General features: G+C 45.4%; 10 non-coding genes across 10 annotated transcripts; all 10 read right to left on the bottom strand.

Annotated features, from left to right (window-relative positions):
* Positions 1-315: 315 nt before the first annotated feature.
* LOC141159167 (U2 spliceosomal RNA) lies at positions 316-506 on the bottom strand. The gene has a single exon (XR_012249180.1). It is a non-coding gene; the product is annotated as a U2 spliceosomal RNA (small nuclear RNA).
* A 1,118-nt stretch (positions 507-1,624) lies between these two features.
* Positions 1,625-1,815, bottom strand: LOC141159531 (U2 spliceosomal RNA). The gene has a single exon (XR_012249536.1). It is a non-coding gene; the product is annotated as a U2 spliceosomal RNA (small nuclear RNA).
* A 1,119-nt stretch (positions 1,816-2,934) lies between these two features.
* On the bottom strand, positions 2,935-3,125 carry LOC141159530 (U2 spliceosomal RNA). The gene has a single exon (XR_012249535.1). It is a non-coding gene; the product is annotated as a U2 spliceosomal RNA (small nuclear RNA).
* A 1,118-nt stretch (positions 3,126-4,243) lies between these two features.
* On the bottom strand, positions 4,244-4,434 carry LOC141159156 (U2 spliceosomal RNA). The gene has a single exon (XR_012249169.1). It is a non-coding gene; the product is annotated as a U2 spliceosomal RNA (small nuclear RNA).
* Positions 4,435-5,553: 1,119 nt separating this feature from the next.
* LOC141159145 (U2 spliceosomal RNA) lies at positions 5,554-5,744 on the bottom strand. Its single transcript, XR_012249158.1, has one exon. It is a non-coding gene; the product is annotated as a U2 spliceosomal RNA (small nuclear RNA).
* A 1,120-nt stretch (positions 5,745-6,864) lies between these two features.
* Positions 6,865-7,055, bottom strand: LOC141159133 (U2 spliceosomal RNA). Its single transcript, XR_012249146.1, has one exon. It is a non-coding gene; the product is annotated as a U2 spliceosomal RNA (small nuclear RNA).
* Positions 7,056-8,175: 1,120 nt separating this feature from the next.
* On the bottom strand, positions 8,176-8,366 carry LOC141159121 (U2 spliceosomal RNA). Its single transcript, XR_012249135.1, has one exon. It is a non-coding gene; the product is annotated as a U2 spliceosomal RNA (small nuclear RNA).
* A 1,118-nt stretch (positions 8,367-9,484) lies between these two features.
* Positions 9,485-9,675, bottom strand: LOC141159624 (U2 spliceosomal RNA). The gene has a single exon (XR_012249627.1). It is a non-coding gene; the product is annotated as a U2 spliceosomal RNA (small nuclear RNA).
* A 1,119-nt stretch (positions 9,676-10,794) lies between these two features.
* On the bottom strand, positions 10,795-10,985 carry LOC141159110 (U2 spliceosomal RNA). Its single transcript, XR_012249124.1, has one exon. It is a non-coding gene; the product is annotated as a U2 spliceosomal RNA (small nuclear RNA).
* Positions 10,986-12,104: 1,119 nt separating this feature from the next.
* Positions 12,105-12,295, bottom strand: LOC141159099 (U2 spliceosomal RNA). Its single transcript, XR_012249113.1, has one exon. It is a non-coding gene; the product is annotated as a U2 spliceosomal RNA (small nuclear RNA).
* Positions 12,296-13,122: the final 827 nt, after the last annotated feature.

Here is a 13,122-nt window from a genome sequence, read left to right as displayed (position 1 = left end):
GCTTATCTCACCACCTGTAGTTATTTAGGTGAAAGCTCCAAAATGCTTGCCTAATATGTCTGTTTATCCAAAAGGAAGTATAGAGGGAGAGCTAGATAGATAGCATTGCATTACATTACATGGCAATGCAATGCACAGTTGCTGAAGTTGAACCAAAATGAGCTTGTCATCTGGCTTCTGCAACTTTTAACATGAAAAATCCAATGAGGAGAAGAAAAGCAAAGCCAAAGAGTCCATCCCAAAATCCGACAAACAAGCCAAATGAACAAAAAGCATTGAATTAAATTCTTTCTGATTTTAGAAACTGCATTAAAGAAGGGGTGCACCGGTCCTGGAGATACTGCAATACCAGGTCAATGCGTGGAGTGGACAGAGCAAGCTCTTTTTCCATCTCCCTGTTCTAAAAATCCATTTAATATATGGTCCCCAGATAGGGGACGTATCAGATATTAAACTGATAAGAACAGATACTACACTTGATCTTAGCCAAAAGGCCGAGAAGCGATAACCAGAATTGGTTTCCGACTACGGTGCCACCCAAGGATTCTGAAAAGTCCATTTGTGGAGATGGCCACCTGGACTCCCGTTAAGAAGACATGCTGTCAACCTCTAGATCCCTCACATGCCTGCACTTTTCGGCTTGCTGCTGCTGCAATCCACGCGATTTAGATCTGCATAACTCCACCTCTTTTAGCACAGTACCCTCAACCCCCGGCTGTTCCCACCCGCCTCAACACCGTTGGAAGGGAGGAGAACCAATTAAGGCGGGGGGGGGGTGGAACGAGCAGCTGTCTACCCTTAGCAGGAGGGTTGCTGATTAATTACCTCTCCTGCTGCTGCTGCTGCTGCTGGCTGTCCAGCAGCAGACTGAAGGTGGCTGCTGCTGTGCGCAGGTATATAAAGGCTCAGAGCCTATTATGACACGCGCAGCCAGCGTTCCATTGGCACATTCCGTCTACTGCAGGCGGGATACCTGGATGGCTGAATGTCACTGAGAAGCTCACAGAGACCGCCATAAGCAACAGTTTAAAAGAATGCCACAGACTAATCAACCAAACTTTTTGGGTTGGTTTCTCTTTTATAGTCTGCAGGCATTAAATGAAAGAAGTCAGTGTTCCAGCAGAGGGAGACAACGTTTCAGAAAAGGCATTGTAGCAAACCAAAAAAGAAATTTTAAGCGCAGCAGAGTAACCAGCTCGCATACCTGTTAGCTCAGGTGAGTTTAAAAGGCTGCTGTTGATAACAAGGGCATTTGCTAAATAGATGGTGTGTGTGCAACAATATACTGAAAGGTCAATTATATTGTGCAGCTTATCTCACCACCTGTAGTTATTTAGGTGAAAGCTCCAAAATGCTTGCCTAATATGTCTGTTTATCCAAAAGGAAGTATAGAGGGAGAGCTAGATAGATAGCATTGCATTACATTACATGGCAATGCAATGCACAGTTGCTGAAGTTGAACCAAAATGAGCTTGTCATCTGGCTTCTGCAACTTTTAACATGAAAAATCCAATGAGGAGAAGAAAAGCAAAGCCAAAGAGTCCATCCCAAAATCCGACAAACAAGCCAAATGAACAAAAAGCATTGAATTCAATTCTTTCTGATTTTAGAAACTGCATTAAAGAAGGGGTGCACCGGTCCTGGAGATACTGCAATACCAGGTCAATGCGTGGAGTGGACAGAGCAAGCTCTTTTTCCATCTCCCTGTTCTAAAAATCCATTTAATATATGGTCCCCAGATAGGGGACGTATCAGATATTAAACTGATAAGAACAGATACTACACTTGATCTTAGCCAAAAGGCTGAGAAGCGATAACCAGAATTGGTTTCCGACTACGGTGCCACCCAAGGATTCTGAAAAGTCCATTTGTGGAGATGGCCACCTGGACTCCCGTTAAGAAGACATGCTGTCAACCTCTAGATCCCTCACATGCCTGCACTTTTCGGCTTGCTGCTGCTGCAATCCACGCGTTTTAGATCTGCATAACTCCACCTCTTTTAGCACAGTACCCTCAACCCCCGGCTGTTCCCACCCGCCTCAACACCGTTGGAAGGGAGGAGAACCAATTAAGGCGGGGGGGGGGGTGGAACGAGCAGCTGTCTACCCTTAGCAGGAGGGTTGCTGATTAATTACCTCTCCTGCTGCTGCTGCTGCTGCTGGCTGTCCAGCAGCAGACTGAAGGTGGCTGCTGCTGTGCGCAGGTATATAAAGGCTCAGAGCCTATTATGACACGCGCAGCCAGCGTTCCATTGCCACATTCCGTCTACTGCAGGCGGGATACCTGGATGGCTGAATGTCACTGAGAAGCTCACAGAGACCGCCATAAGCAACAGTTTAAAAGAATGCCACAGACTAATCAACCAAACTTTTTGGGTTGGTTTCTCTTTTATAGTCTGCAGGCATTAAATGAAAGAAGTCAGTGTTCCAGCAGAGGGAGACAACGTTTCAGAAAAGGCATTGTAGCAAACCAAAAAAGAAATTTTAAGCGCAGCAGAGTAACCAGCTCACATACCTGTTAGCTCAGGTGAGTTTAAAAGGCTGCTGTTGATAACAAGGGCATTTGCTAAATAGATGGTGTGTGTGCAACAATATACTGAAAGGTCAATTATATTGTGCAGCTTATCTCACCACCTGTAGTTATTTAGGTGAAAGCTCCAAAATGCTTGCCTAATATGTCTGTTTATCCAAAAGGAAGTATAGAGGAAGAGCTAGATAGATAGCATTGCATTACATTACATGGCAATGCAATGCACAGTTGCTGAAGTTGAACCAAAATGAGCTTGTCATCTGGCTTCTGCAACTTTTAACATGAAAAATCCAATGAGGAGAAGAAAAGCAAAGCCAAAGAGTCCATCCCAAAATCCGACAAACAAGCCAAATGAACAAAAAGCATTGAATTCAATTCTTTCTGATTTTAGAAACTGCATTAAAGAAGGGGTGCACCGGTCCTGGAGATACTGCAATACCAGGTCAATGCGTGGAGTGGACAGAGCAAGCTCTTTTTCCATCTCCCTGTTCTAAAAATCCATTTAATATATGGTCCCCAGATAGGGGACGTATCAGATATTAAACTGATAAGAACAGATACTACACTTGATCTTAGCCAAAAGGCTGAGAAGCGATAACCAGAATTGGTTTCCGACTACGGTGCCACCCAAGGATTCTGAAAAGTCCATTTGTGGAGATGGCCACCTGGACTCCCGTTAAGAAGACATGCTGTCAACCTCTAGATCCCTCACATGCCTGCACTTTTCGGCTTGCTGCTGCTGCAATCCACGCGTTTTAGATCTGCATAACTCCACCTCTTTTAGCACAGTACCCTCAACCCCCGGCTGTTCCCACCCGCCTCAACACCGTTGGAAGGGAGGAGAACCAATTAAGGCGGGGGGGGGGTGGAACGAGCAGCTGTCTACCCTTAGCAGGAGGGTTGCTGATTAATTACCTCTCCTGCTGCTGCTGCTGCTGCTGGCTGTCCAGCAGCAGACTGAAGGTGGCTGCTGCTGTGCGCAGGTATATAAAGGCTCAGAGCCTATTATGACACGCGCAGCCAGCGTTCCATTGCCACATTCCGTCTACTGCAGGCGGGATACCTGGATGGCTGAATGTCACTGAGAAGCTCACAGAGACCGCCATAAGCAACAGTTTAAAAGAATGCCACAGACTAATCAACCAAACTTTTTGGGTTGGTTTCTCTTTTATAGTCTGCAGGCATTAAATGAAAGAAGTCAGTGTTCCAGCAGAGGGAGACAACGTTTCAGAAAAGGCATTGTAGCAAACCAAAAAAGAAATTTTAAGCGCAGCAGAGTAACCAGCTCACATACCTGTTAGCTCAGGTGAGTTTAAAAGGCTGCTGTTGATAACAAGGGCATTTGCTAAATAGATGGTGTGTGTGCAACAATATACTGAAAGGTCAATTATATTGTGCAGCTTATCTCACCACCTGTAGTTATTTAGGTGAAAGCTCCAAAATGCTTGCCTAATATGTCTGTTTATCCAAAAGGAAGTATAGAGGGAGAGCTAGATAGATAGCATTGCATTACATTACATGGCAATGCAATGCACAGTTGCTGAAGTTGAACCAAAATGAGCTTGTCATCTGGCTTCTGCAACTTTTAACATGAAAAATCCAATGAGGAGAAGAAAAGCAAAGCCAAAGAGTCCATCCCAAAATCCGACAAACAAGCCAAATGAACAAAAAGCATTGAATTCAATTCTTTCTGATTTTAGAAACTGCATTAAAGAAGGGGTGCACCGGTCCTGGAGATACTGCAATACCAGGTCAATGCGTGGAGTGGACAGAGCAAGCTCTTTTTCCATCTCCCTGTTCTAAAAATCCATTTAATATATGGTCCCCAGATAGGGGACGTATCAGATATTAAACTGATAAGAACAGATACTACACTTGATCTTAGCCAAAAGGCCGAGAAGCGATAACCAGAATTGGTTTCCGACTACGGTGCCACCCAAGGATTCTGAAAAGTCCATTTGTGGAGATGGCCACCTGGACTCCCGTTAAGAAGACATGCTGTCAACCTCTAGATCCCTCACATGCCTGCACTTTTCGGCTTGCTGCTGCTGCAATCCACGCGTTTTAGATCTGCATAACTCCACCTCTTTTAGCACAGTACCCTCAACCCCCGGCTGTTCCCACCCGCCTCAACACCGTTGGAAGGGAGGAGAACCAATTAAGGCGGGGGGGGGGGTGGAACGAGCAGCTGTCTACCCTTAGCAGGAGGGTTGCTGATTAATTACCTCTCCTGCTGCTGCTGCTGCTGCTGGCTGTCCAGCAGCAGACTGAAGGTGGCTGCTGCTGTGCGCAGGTATATAAAGGCTCAGAGCCTATTATGACACGCGCAGCCAGCGTTCCATTGCCACATTCCGTCTACTGCAGGCGGGATACCTGGATGGCTGAATGTCACTGAGAAGCTCACAGAGACCGCCATAAGCAACAGTTTAAAAGAATGCCACAGACTAATCAACCAAACTTTTTGGGTTGGTTTCTCTTTTATAGTCTGCAGGCATTAAATGAAAGAAGTCAGTGTTCCAGCAGAGGGAGACAACGTTTCAGAAAAGGCATTGTAGCAAACCAAAAAAGAAATTTTAAGCGCAGCAGAGTAACCAGCTCACATACCTGTTAGCTCAGGTGAGTTTAAAAGGCTGCTGTTGATAACAAGGGCATTTGCTAAATAGATGGTGTGTGTGCAACAATATACTGAAAGGTCAATTATATTGTGCAGCTTATCTCACCACCTGTAGTTATTTAGGTGAAAGCTCCAAAATGCTTGCCTAATATGTCTGTTTATCCAAAAGGAAGTATAGAGGGAGAGCTAGATAGATAGCATTGCATTACATTACATGGCAATGCAATGCACAGTTGCTGAAGTTGAACCAAAATGAGCTTGTCATCTGGCTTCTGCAACTTTTAACATGAAAAATCCAATGAGGAGAAGAAAAGCAAAGCCAAAGAGTCCATCCCAAAATCCGACAAACAAGCCAAATGAACAAAAAGCATTGAATTCAATTCTTTCTGATTTTAGAAACTGCATTAAAGAAGGGGTGCACCGGTCCTGGAGATACTGCAATACCAGGTCAATGCGTGGAGTGGACAGAGCAAGCTCTTTTTCCATCTCCCTGTTCTAAAAATCCATTTAATATATGGTCCCCAGATAGGGGACGTATCAGATATTAAACTGATAAGAACAGATACTACACTTGATCTTAGCCAAAAGGCCGAGAAGCGATAACCAGAATTGGTTTCCGACTACGGTGCCACCCAAGGATTCTGAAAAGTCCATTTGTGGAGATGGCCACCTGGACTCCCGTTAAGAAGACATGCTGTCAACCTCTAGATCCCTCACATGCCTGCACTTTTCGGCTTGCTGCTGCTGCAATCCACGCGTTTTAGATCTGCATAACTCCACCTCTTTTAGCACAGTACCCTCAACCCCCGGCTGTTCCCACCCGCCTCAACACCGTTGGAAGGGAGTAGAACCAATTAAGGCGGGGGGGGGGGGTGGAACGAGCAGCTGTCTACCCTTAGCAGGAGGGTTGCTGATTAATTACCTCTCCTGTTGCTGCTCCTGCTGCTGGCTGTCCAGCAGCAGACTGAAGGTGGCTGCTGCTGTGCGCAGGTTTATAAAGGCTCAGAGCCTATTATGACACGCGCAGCCAGCGTTCCATTGCCACATTCCGTCTACTGCAGGCGGGATACCTGGATGGCTGAATGTCACTGAGAAGCTCACAGAGACCGCCATAAGCAACAGTTTAAAAGAATGCCACAGACTAATCAACCAAACTTTTTGGGTTGGTTTCTCTTTTATAGTCTGCAGGCATTAAATGAAAGAAGTCAGTGTTCCAGCAGAGGGAGACAACGTTTCAGAAAAGGCATTGTAGCAAACCAAAAAAGAAATTTTAAGCGCAGCAGAGTAACCAGCTCACATACCTGTTAGCTCAGGTGAGTTTAAAAGGCTGCTGTTGATAACAAGGGCATTTGCTAAATAGATGGTGTGTGTGCAACAATATACTGAAAGGTCAATTATATTGTGCAGCTTATCTCACCACCTGTAGTTATTTAGGTGAAAGCTCCAAAATGCTTGCCTAATATGTCTGTTTATCCAAAAGGAAGTATAGAGGGAGAGCTAGATAGATAGCATTGCATTACATTACATGGCAATGCAATGCACAGTTGCTGAAGTTGAACCAAAATGAGCTTGTCATCTGGCTTCTGCAACTTTTAACATGAAAAATCCAATGAGGAGAAGAAAAGCAAAGCCAAAGAGTCCATCCCAAAATCCGACAAACAAGCCAAATGAACAAAAAGCATTGAATTCAATTCTTTCTGATTTTAGAAACTGCATTAAAGAAGGGGTGCACCGGTCCTGGAGATACTGCAATACCAGGTCAATGCGTGGAGTGGACAGAGCAAGCTCTTTTTCCATCTCCCTGTTCTAAAAATCCATTTAATATATGGTCCCCAGATAGGGGACGTATCAGATATTAAACTGATAAGAACAGATACTACACTTGATCTTAGCCAAAAGGCCGAGAAGCGATAACCAGAATTGGTTTCCGACTACGGTGCCACCCAAGGATTCTGAAAAGTCCATTTGTGGAGATGGCCACCTGGACTCCCGTTAAGAAGACATGCTGTCAACCTCTAGATCCCTCACATGCCTGCACTTTTCAGCTTGCTGCTGCTGCAATCCACGCGTTTTAGATCTGCATAACTCCACCTCTTTTACCACAGTACCCTCAACCCCCGGCTGTTCCCACCCGCCTCAACACCGTTGGAAGGGAGGAGAACCAATTAAGGCGGGGGGGGGGGGTGGAACGAGCAGCTGTCTACCCTTAGCAGGAGGGTTGCTGATTAATTACCTCTCCTGCTGCTGCTGCTGCTGCTGGCTGTCCAGCAGCAGACTGAAGGTGGCTGCTGCTGTGCGCAGGTATATAAAGGCTCAGAGCCTATTATGACACGCGCAGCCAGCGTTCCATTGCCACATTCCGTCTACTGCAGGCGGGATACCTGGATGGCTGAATGTCACTGAGAAGCTCACAGAGACCGCCATAAGCAACAGTTTAAAAGAATGCCACAGACCAATTAACCAAACTTTTTGGGTTGGTTTCTCTTTTATAGTCTGCAGGCATTAAATGAAAGAAGTCAGTGTTCCAGCAGAGGGAGACAACGTTTCAGAAAAGGCATTGTAGCAAACCAAAAAAGAAATTTTAAGCGCAGCAGAGTAACCAGCTCACATACCTGTTAGCTCAGGTGAGTTTAAAAGGCTGCTGTTGATAACAAGGGCATTTGCTAAATAGATGGTGTGTGTGCAACAATATACTGAAAGGTCAATTATATTGTGCAGCTTATCTCACCACCTGTAGTTATTTAGGTGAAAGCTCCAAAATGCTTGCCTAATATGTCTGTTTATCCAAAAGGAAGTATAGAGGGAGAGCTAGATAGATAGCATTGCATTACATTACATGGCAATGCAATGCACAGTTGCTGAAGTTGAACCAAAATGAGCTTGTCATCTGGCTTCTGCAACTTTTAACATGAAAAATCCAATGAGGAGAAGAAAAGCAAAGCCAAAGAGTCCATCCCAAAATCCGACAAACAAGCCAAATGAACAAAAAGCATTGAATTCAATTCTTTCTGATTTTAGAAACTGCATTAAAGAAGGGGTGCACCGGTCCTGGAGATACTGCAATACCAGGTCAATGCGTGGAGTGGACAGAGCAAGCTCTTTTTCCATCTCCCTGTTCTAAAAATCCATTTAATATATGGTCCCCAGATAGGGGACGTATCAGATATTAAACTGATAAGAACAGATACTACACTTGATCTTAGCCAAAAGGCCGAGAAGCGATAACCAGAATTGGTTTCCGACTACGGTGCCACCCAAGGATTCTGAAAAGTCCATTTGTGGAGATGGCCACCTGGACTCCCGTTAAGAAGACATGCTGTCAACCTCTAGATCCCTCACATGCCTGCACTTTTCGGCTTGCTGCTGCTGCAATCCACGCGTTTTAGATCTGCATAACTCCACCTCTTTTAGCACAGTACCCTCAACCCCCGGCTGTTCCCACCCGCCTCAACACCGTTGGAAGGGAGGAGAACCAATTAAGGCGGGGGGGGGGTGGAACGAGCAGCTGTCTACCCTTAGCAGGAGGGTTGCTGATTAATTACCTCTCCTGCTGCTGCTGCTGCTGCTGGCTGTCCAGCAGCAGACTGAAGGTGGCTGCTGCTGTGCGCAGGTATATAAAGGCTCAGAGCCTATTATGACACGCGCAGCCAGCGTTCCATTGCCACATTCCGTCTACTGCAGGCGGGATACCTGGATGGCTGAATGTCACTGAGAAGCTCACAGAGACCGCCATAAGCAACAGTTTAAAAGAATGCCACAGACTAATCAACCAAACTTTTTGGGTTGGTTTCTCTTTTATAGTCTGCAGGCATTAAATGAAAGAAGTCAGTGTTCCAGCAGAGGGAGACAACGTTTCAGAAAAGGCATTGTAGCAAACCAAAAAAGAAATTTTAAGCGCAGCAGAGTAACCAGCTCACATACCTGTTAGCTCAGGTGAGTTTAAAAGGCTGCTGTTGATAACAAGGGCATTTGCTAAATAGATGGTGTGTGTGCAACAATATACTGAAAGGTCAATTATATTGTGCAGCTTATCTCACCACCTGTAGTTCTTTAGGTGACAGCTCCAAAATGCTTGCCTAATATGTCTGTTTATCCAAAAGGAAGTATAGAGGGAGAGCTAGATAGATAGCATTGCATTACATTACATGGCAATGCAATGCACAGTTGCTGAAGTTGAACCAAAATGAGCTTGTCATCTGGCTTCTGCAACTTTTAACATGAAAAATCCAATGAGGAGAAGAAAAGCAAAGCCAAAGAGTCCATCCCAAAATCCGACAAACAAGCCAAATGAACAAAAAGCATTGAATTCAATTCTTTCTGATTTTAGAAACTGCATTAAAGAAGGGGTACACCGGTCCTGGAGATACTGCAATACCAGGTCAATGCGTGGAGTGGACAGAGCAAGCTCTTTTTCCATCTCCCTGTTCTAAAAATCCATTTAATATATGGTCCCCAGATAGGGGACGTATCAGATATTAAACTGATAAGAACAGATACTACACTTGATCTTAGCCAAAAGGCCGAGAAGCGATAACCAGAATTGGTTTCCGACTACGGTGCCACCCAAGGATTCTGAAAAGTCCATTTGTGGAGATGGCCACCTGGACTCCCGTTAAGAAGACATGCTGTCAACCTCTAGATCCCTCACATGCCTGCACTTTTCGGCTTGCTGCTGCTGCAATCCACGCGTTTTAGATCTGCATAACTCCACCTCTTTTAGCAGAGTACCCTCAACCCCCGGCTGTTCCCACCCGCCTCAACACCGTTGGAAGGGAGGAGAACCAATTAAGGCGGGGGGGGGGGTGGAACGAGCAGCTGTCTACCCTTAGCAGGAGGGTTGCTGATTAATTACCTCTCCTGCTGCTGCTGCTGCTGCTGGCTGTCCAGCAGCAGACTGAAGGTGGCTGCTGCTGTGCGCAGGTATATAAAGGCTCAGAGCCTATTATGACACGCGCAGCCAGCGTTCCATTGCCACATTCCGTCTACTGCAGGCGGGATACCTGGATGGCTGAATGTCACTGAGAAGCTCACAGAGACCGCCATAAGCAACAGTTTAAAAGAATGCCACAGACTAATCAACCAAACTTTTTGGGTTGGTTTCTCTTTTATAGTCTGCAGGCATTAAATGAAAGAAGTCAGTGTTCCAGCAGAGGGAGACAACGTTTCAGAAAAGGCATTGTAGCAAACCAAAAAAGAAATTTTAAGCGCAGCAGAGTAACCAGCTCACATACCTGTTAGCTCAGGTGAGTTTAAAAGGCTGCTGTTGATAACAAGGGCATTTGCTAAATAGATGGTGTGTGTGCAACAATATACTGAAAGGTCAATTATATTGTGCAGCTTATCTCACCACCTGTAGTTATTTAGGTGAAAGCTCCAAAATGCTTGCCTAATATGTCTGTTTATCCAAAAGGAAGTATAGAGGGAGAGCTAGATAGATAGCATTGCATTACATTACATGGCAATGCAATGCACAGTTGCTGAAGTTGAACCAAAATGAGCTTGTCATCTGGCTTCTGCAACTTTTAACATGAAAAATCCAATGAGGAGAAGAAAAGCAAAGCCAAAGAGTCCATCCCAAAATCCGACAAACAAGCCAAATGAACAAAAAGCATTGAATTCAATTCTTTCTGATTTTAGAAACTGCATTAAAGAAGGGGTGCACCGGTCCTGGAGATACTGCAATACCAGGTCAATGCGTGGAGTGGACAGAGCAAGCTCTTTTTCCATCTCCCTGTTCTAAAAATCCATTTAATATATGGTCCCCAGATAGGGGACGTATCAGATATTAAACTGATAAGAACAGATACTACACTTGATCTTAGCCAAAAGGCCGAGAAGCGATAACCAGAATTGGTTTCCGACTACGGTGCCACCCAAAGATTCTGAAAAGTCCATTTGTGGAGATGGCCACCTGGACTCCCGTTAAGAAGACATGCTGTCAACCTCTAGATCCCTCACATGCCTGCACTTTTCGGCTTGCTGCTGCTGCAATCCACGCGTTTTAGATCTGCATAACTCCACCTCTTTTAGCACAGTACCCTCAACCCCCGGCTGTTCCCACCCGCCTCAACACCGTTGGAAGGGAGGAGAACCAATTAAGGCGGGGGGGGGGGGGGTGGAACGAGCAGCTGTCTACCCTTAGCAGGAGGGTTGCTGATTAATTACCTCTCCTGCTGCTGCTGCTGCTGGCTGTCCAGCAGCAGACTGAAGGTGGCTGCTGCTGTGCGCAGGTATATAAAGGCTCAGAGCCTATTATGACACGCGCAGCCAGCGTTCCATTGCCACATTCCGTCTACTGCAGGCGGGATACCTGGATGGCTGAATGTCACTGAGAAGCTCACAGAGACCGCCATAAGCAACAGTTTAAAAGAATGCCACAGACTAATCAACCAAACTTTTTGGGTTGGTTTCTCTTTTATAGTCTGCAGGCATTAAATGAAAGAAGTCAGTGTTCCAGCAGAGGGAGACAACGTTTCAGAAAAGGCATTGTAGCAAACCAAAAAAGAAATTTTAAGCACAGCAGAGTAACCAGCTCACATACCTGTTAGCTCAGGTGAGTTTAAAAGGCTGCTGTTGATAACAAGGGCATTTGCTAAATAGATGGTGTGTGTGCAACAATATACTGAAAGGTCAATTATATTGTGCAGCTTATCTCACCACCTGTAGTTATTTAGGTGAAAGCTCCAAAATGCTTGCCTAATATGTCTGTTTATCCAAAAGGAAGTATAGAGGGAGAGCTAGATAGATAGCATTGCATTACATTACATGGCAATGCAATGCACAGTTGCTGAAGTTGAACCAAAATGAGCTTGTCATCTGGCTTCTGCAACTTTTAACATGAAAAATCCAATGAGGAGAAGAAAAGCAAAGCCAAAGAGTCCATCCCAAAATCCGACAAACAAGCCAAATGAACAAAAAGCATTGAATTCAATTCTTTCTGATTTTAGAAACTGCATTAAAGAAGGGGTGCACCGGTCCTGGAGATACTGCAATACCAGGTCAATGCGTGGAGTGGACAGAGCAAGCTCTTTTTCCATCTCCCTGTTCTAAAAATCCATTTAATATATGGTCCCCAGATAGGGGACGTATCAGATATTAAACTGATAAGAACAGATACTACACTTGATCTTAGCCAAAAGGCCGAGAAGCGATAACCAGAATTGGTTTCCGACTACGGTGCCACCCAAGGATTCTGAAAAGTCCATTTGTGGAGATGGCCACCTGGACTCCCGTTAAGAAGACATGCTGTCAACCTCTAGATCCCTCACATGCCTGCACTTTTCGGCTTGCTGCTGCTGCAATCCACGCGTTTTAGATCTGCATAACTCCACCTCTTTTAGCACAGTACCCTCAACCCCCGGCTGTTCCCACCCGCCTCAACACCGTTGGAAGGGAGGAGAACCAATTAAGGCGGGGGGGGGGGTGGAACGAGCAGCTGTCTACCCTTAGCAGGAGGGTTGCTGATTAATTACCTCTCCTGCTGCTGCTGCTGCTGGCTGTCCAGCAGCAGACTGAAGGTGGCTGCTGCTGTGCGCAGGTATATAAAGGCTCAGAGCCTATTATGACACGCGCAGCCAGCGTTCCATTGCCACATTCCGTCTACTGCAGGCGGGATACCTGGATGGCTGAATGTCACTGAGAAGCTCACAGAGACCGCCATAAGCAACAGTTTAAAAGAATGCCACAGACTAATCAACCAAACTTTTTGGGTTGGTTTCTCTTTTATAGTCTGCAGGCATTAAATGAAAGAAGTCAGTGTTCCAGCAGAGGGAGACAACGTTTCAGAAAAGGCATTGTAGCAAACCAAAAAAGAAATTTTAAGCGCAGCAGAGTAACCAGCTCACATACCTGTTAGCTCAGGTGAGTTTAAAAGGCTGCTGTTGATAACAAGGGCATTTGCTAAATAGATGGTGTGTGTGCAACAATATACTGAAAGGTCAATTATATTGTGCAGCTTATCTCACCACCTGTAGTTATTT

Source organism: Phyllobates terribilis, unplaced genomic scaffold, assembly GCF_046119375.1.
Source record: "Phyllobates terribilis strain yellow unplaced genomic scaffold, ASM4611937v1 Scaffold_8__6_contigs__length_399053987, whole genome shotgun sequence".
In the NCBI taxonomy this organism is placed as follows: domain Eukaryota; kingdom Metazoa; phylum Chordata; class Amphibia; order Anura; family Dendrobatidae; genus Phyllobates; species Phyllobates terribilis.
This window is presented reverse-complemented; position numbering and strand designations above follow the sequence as displayed.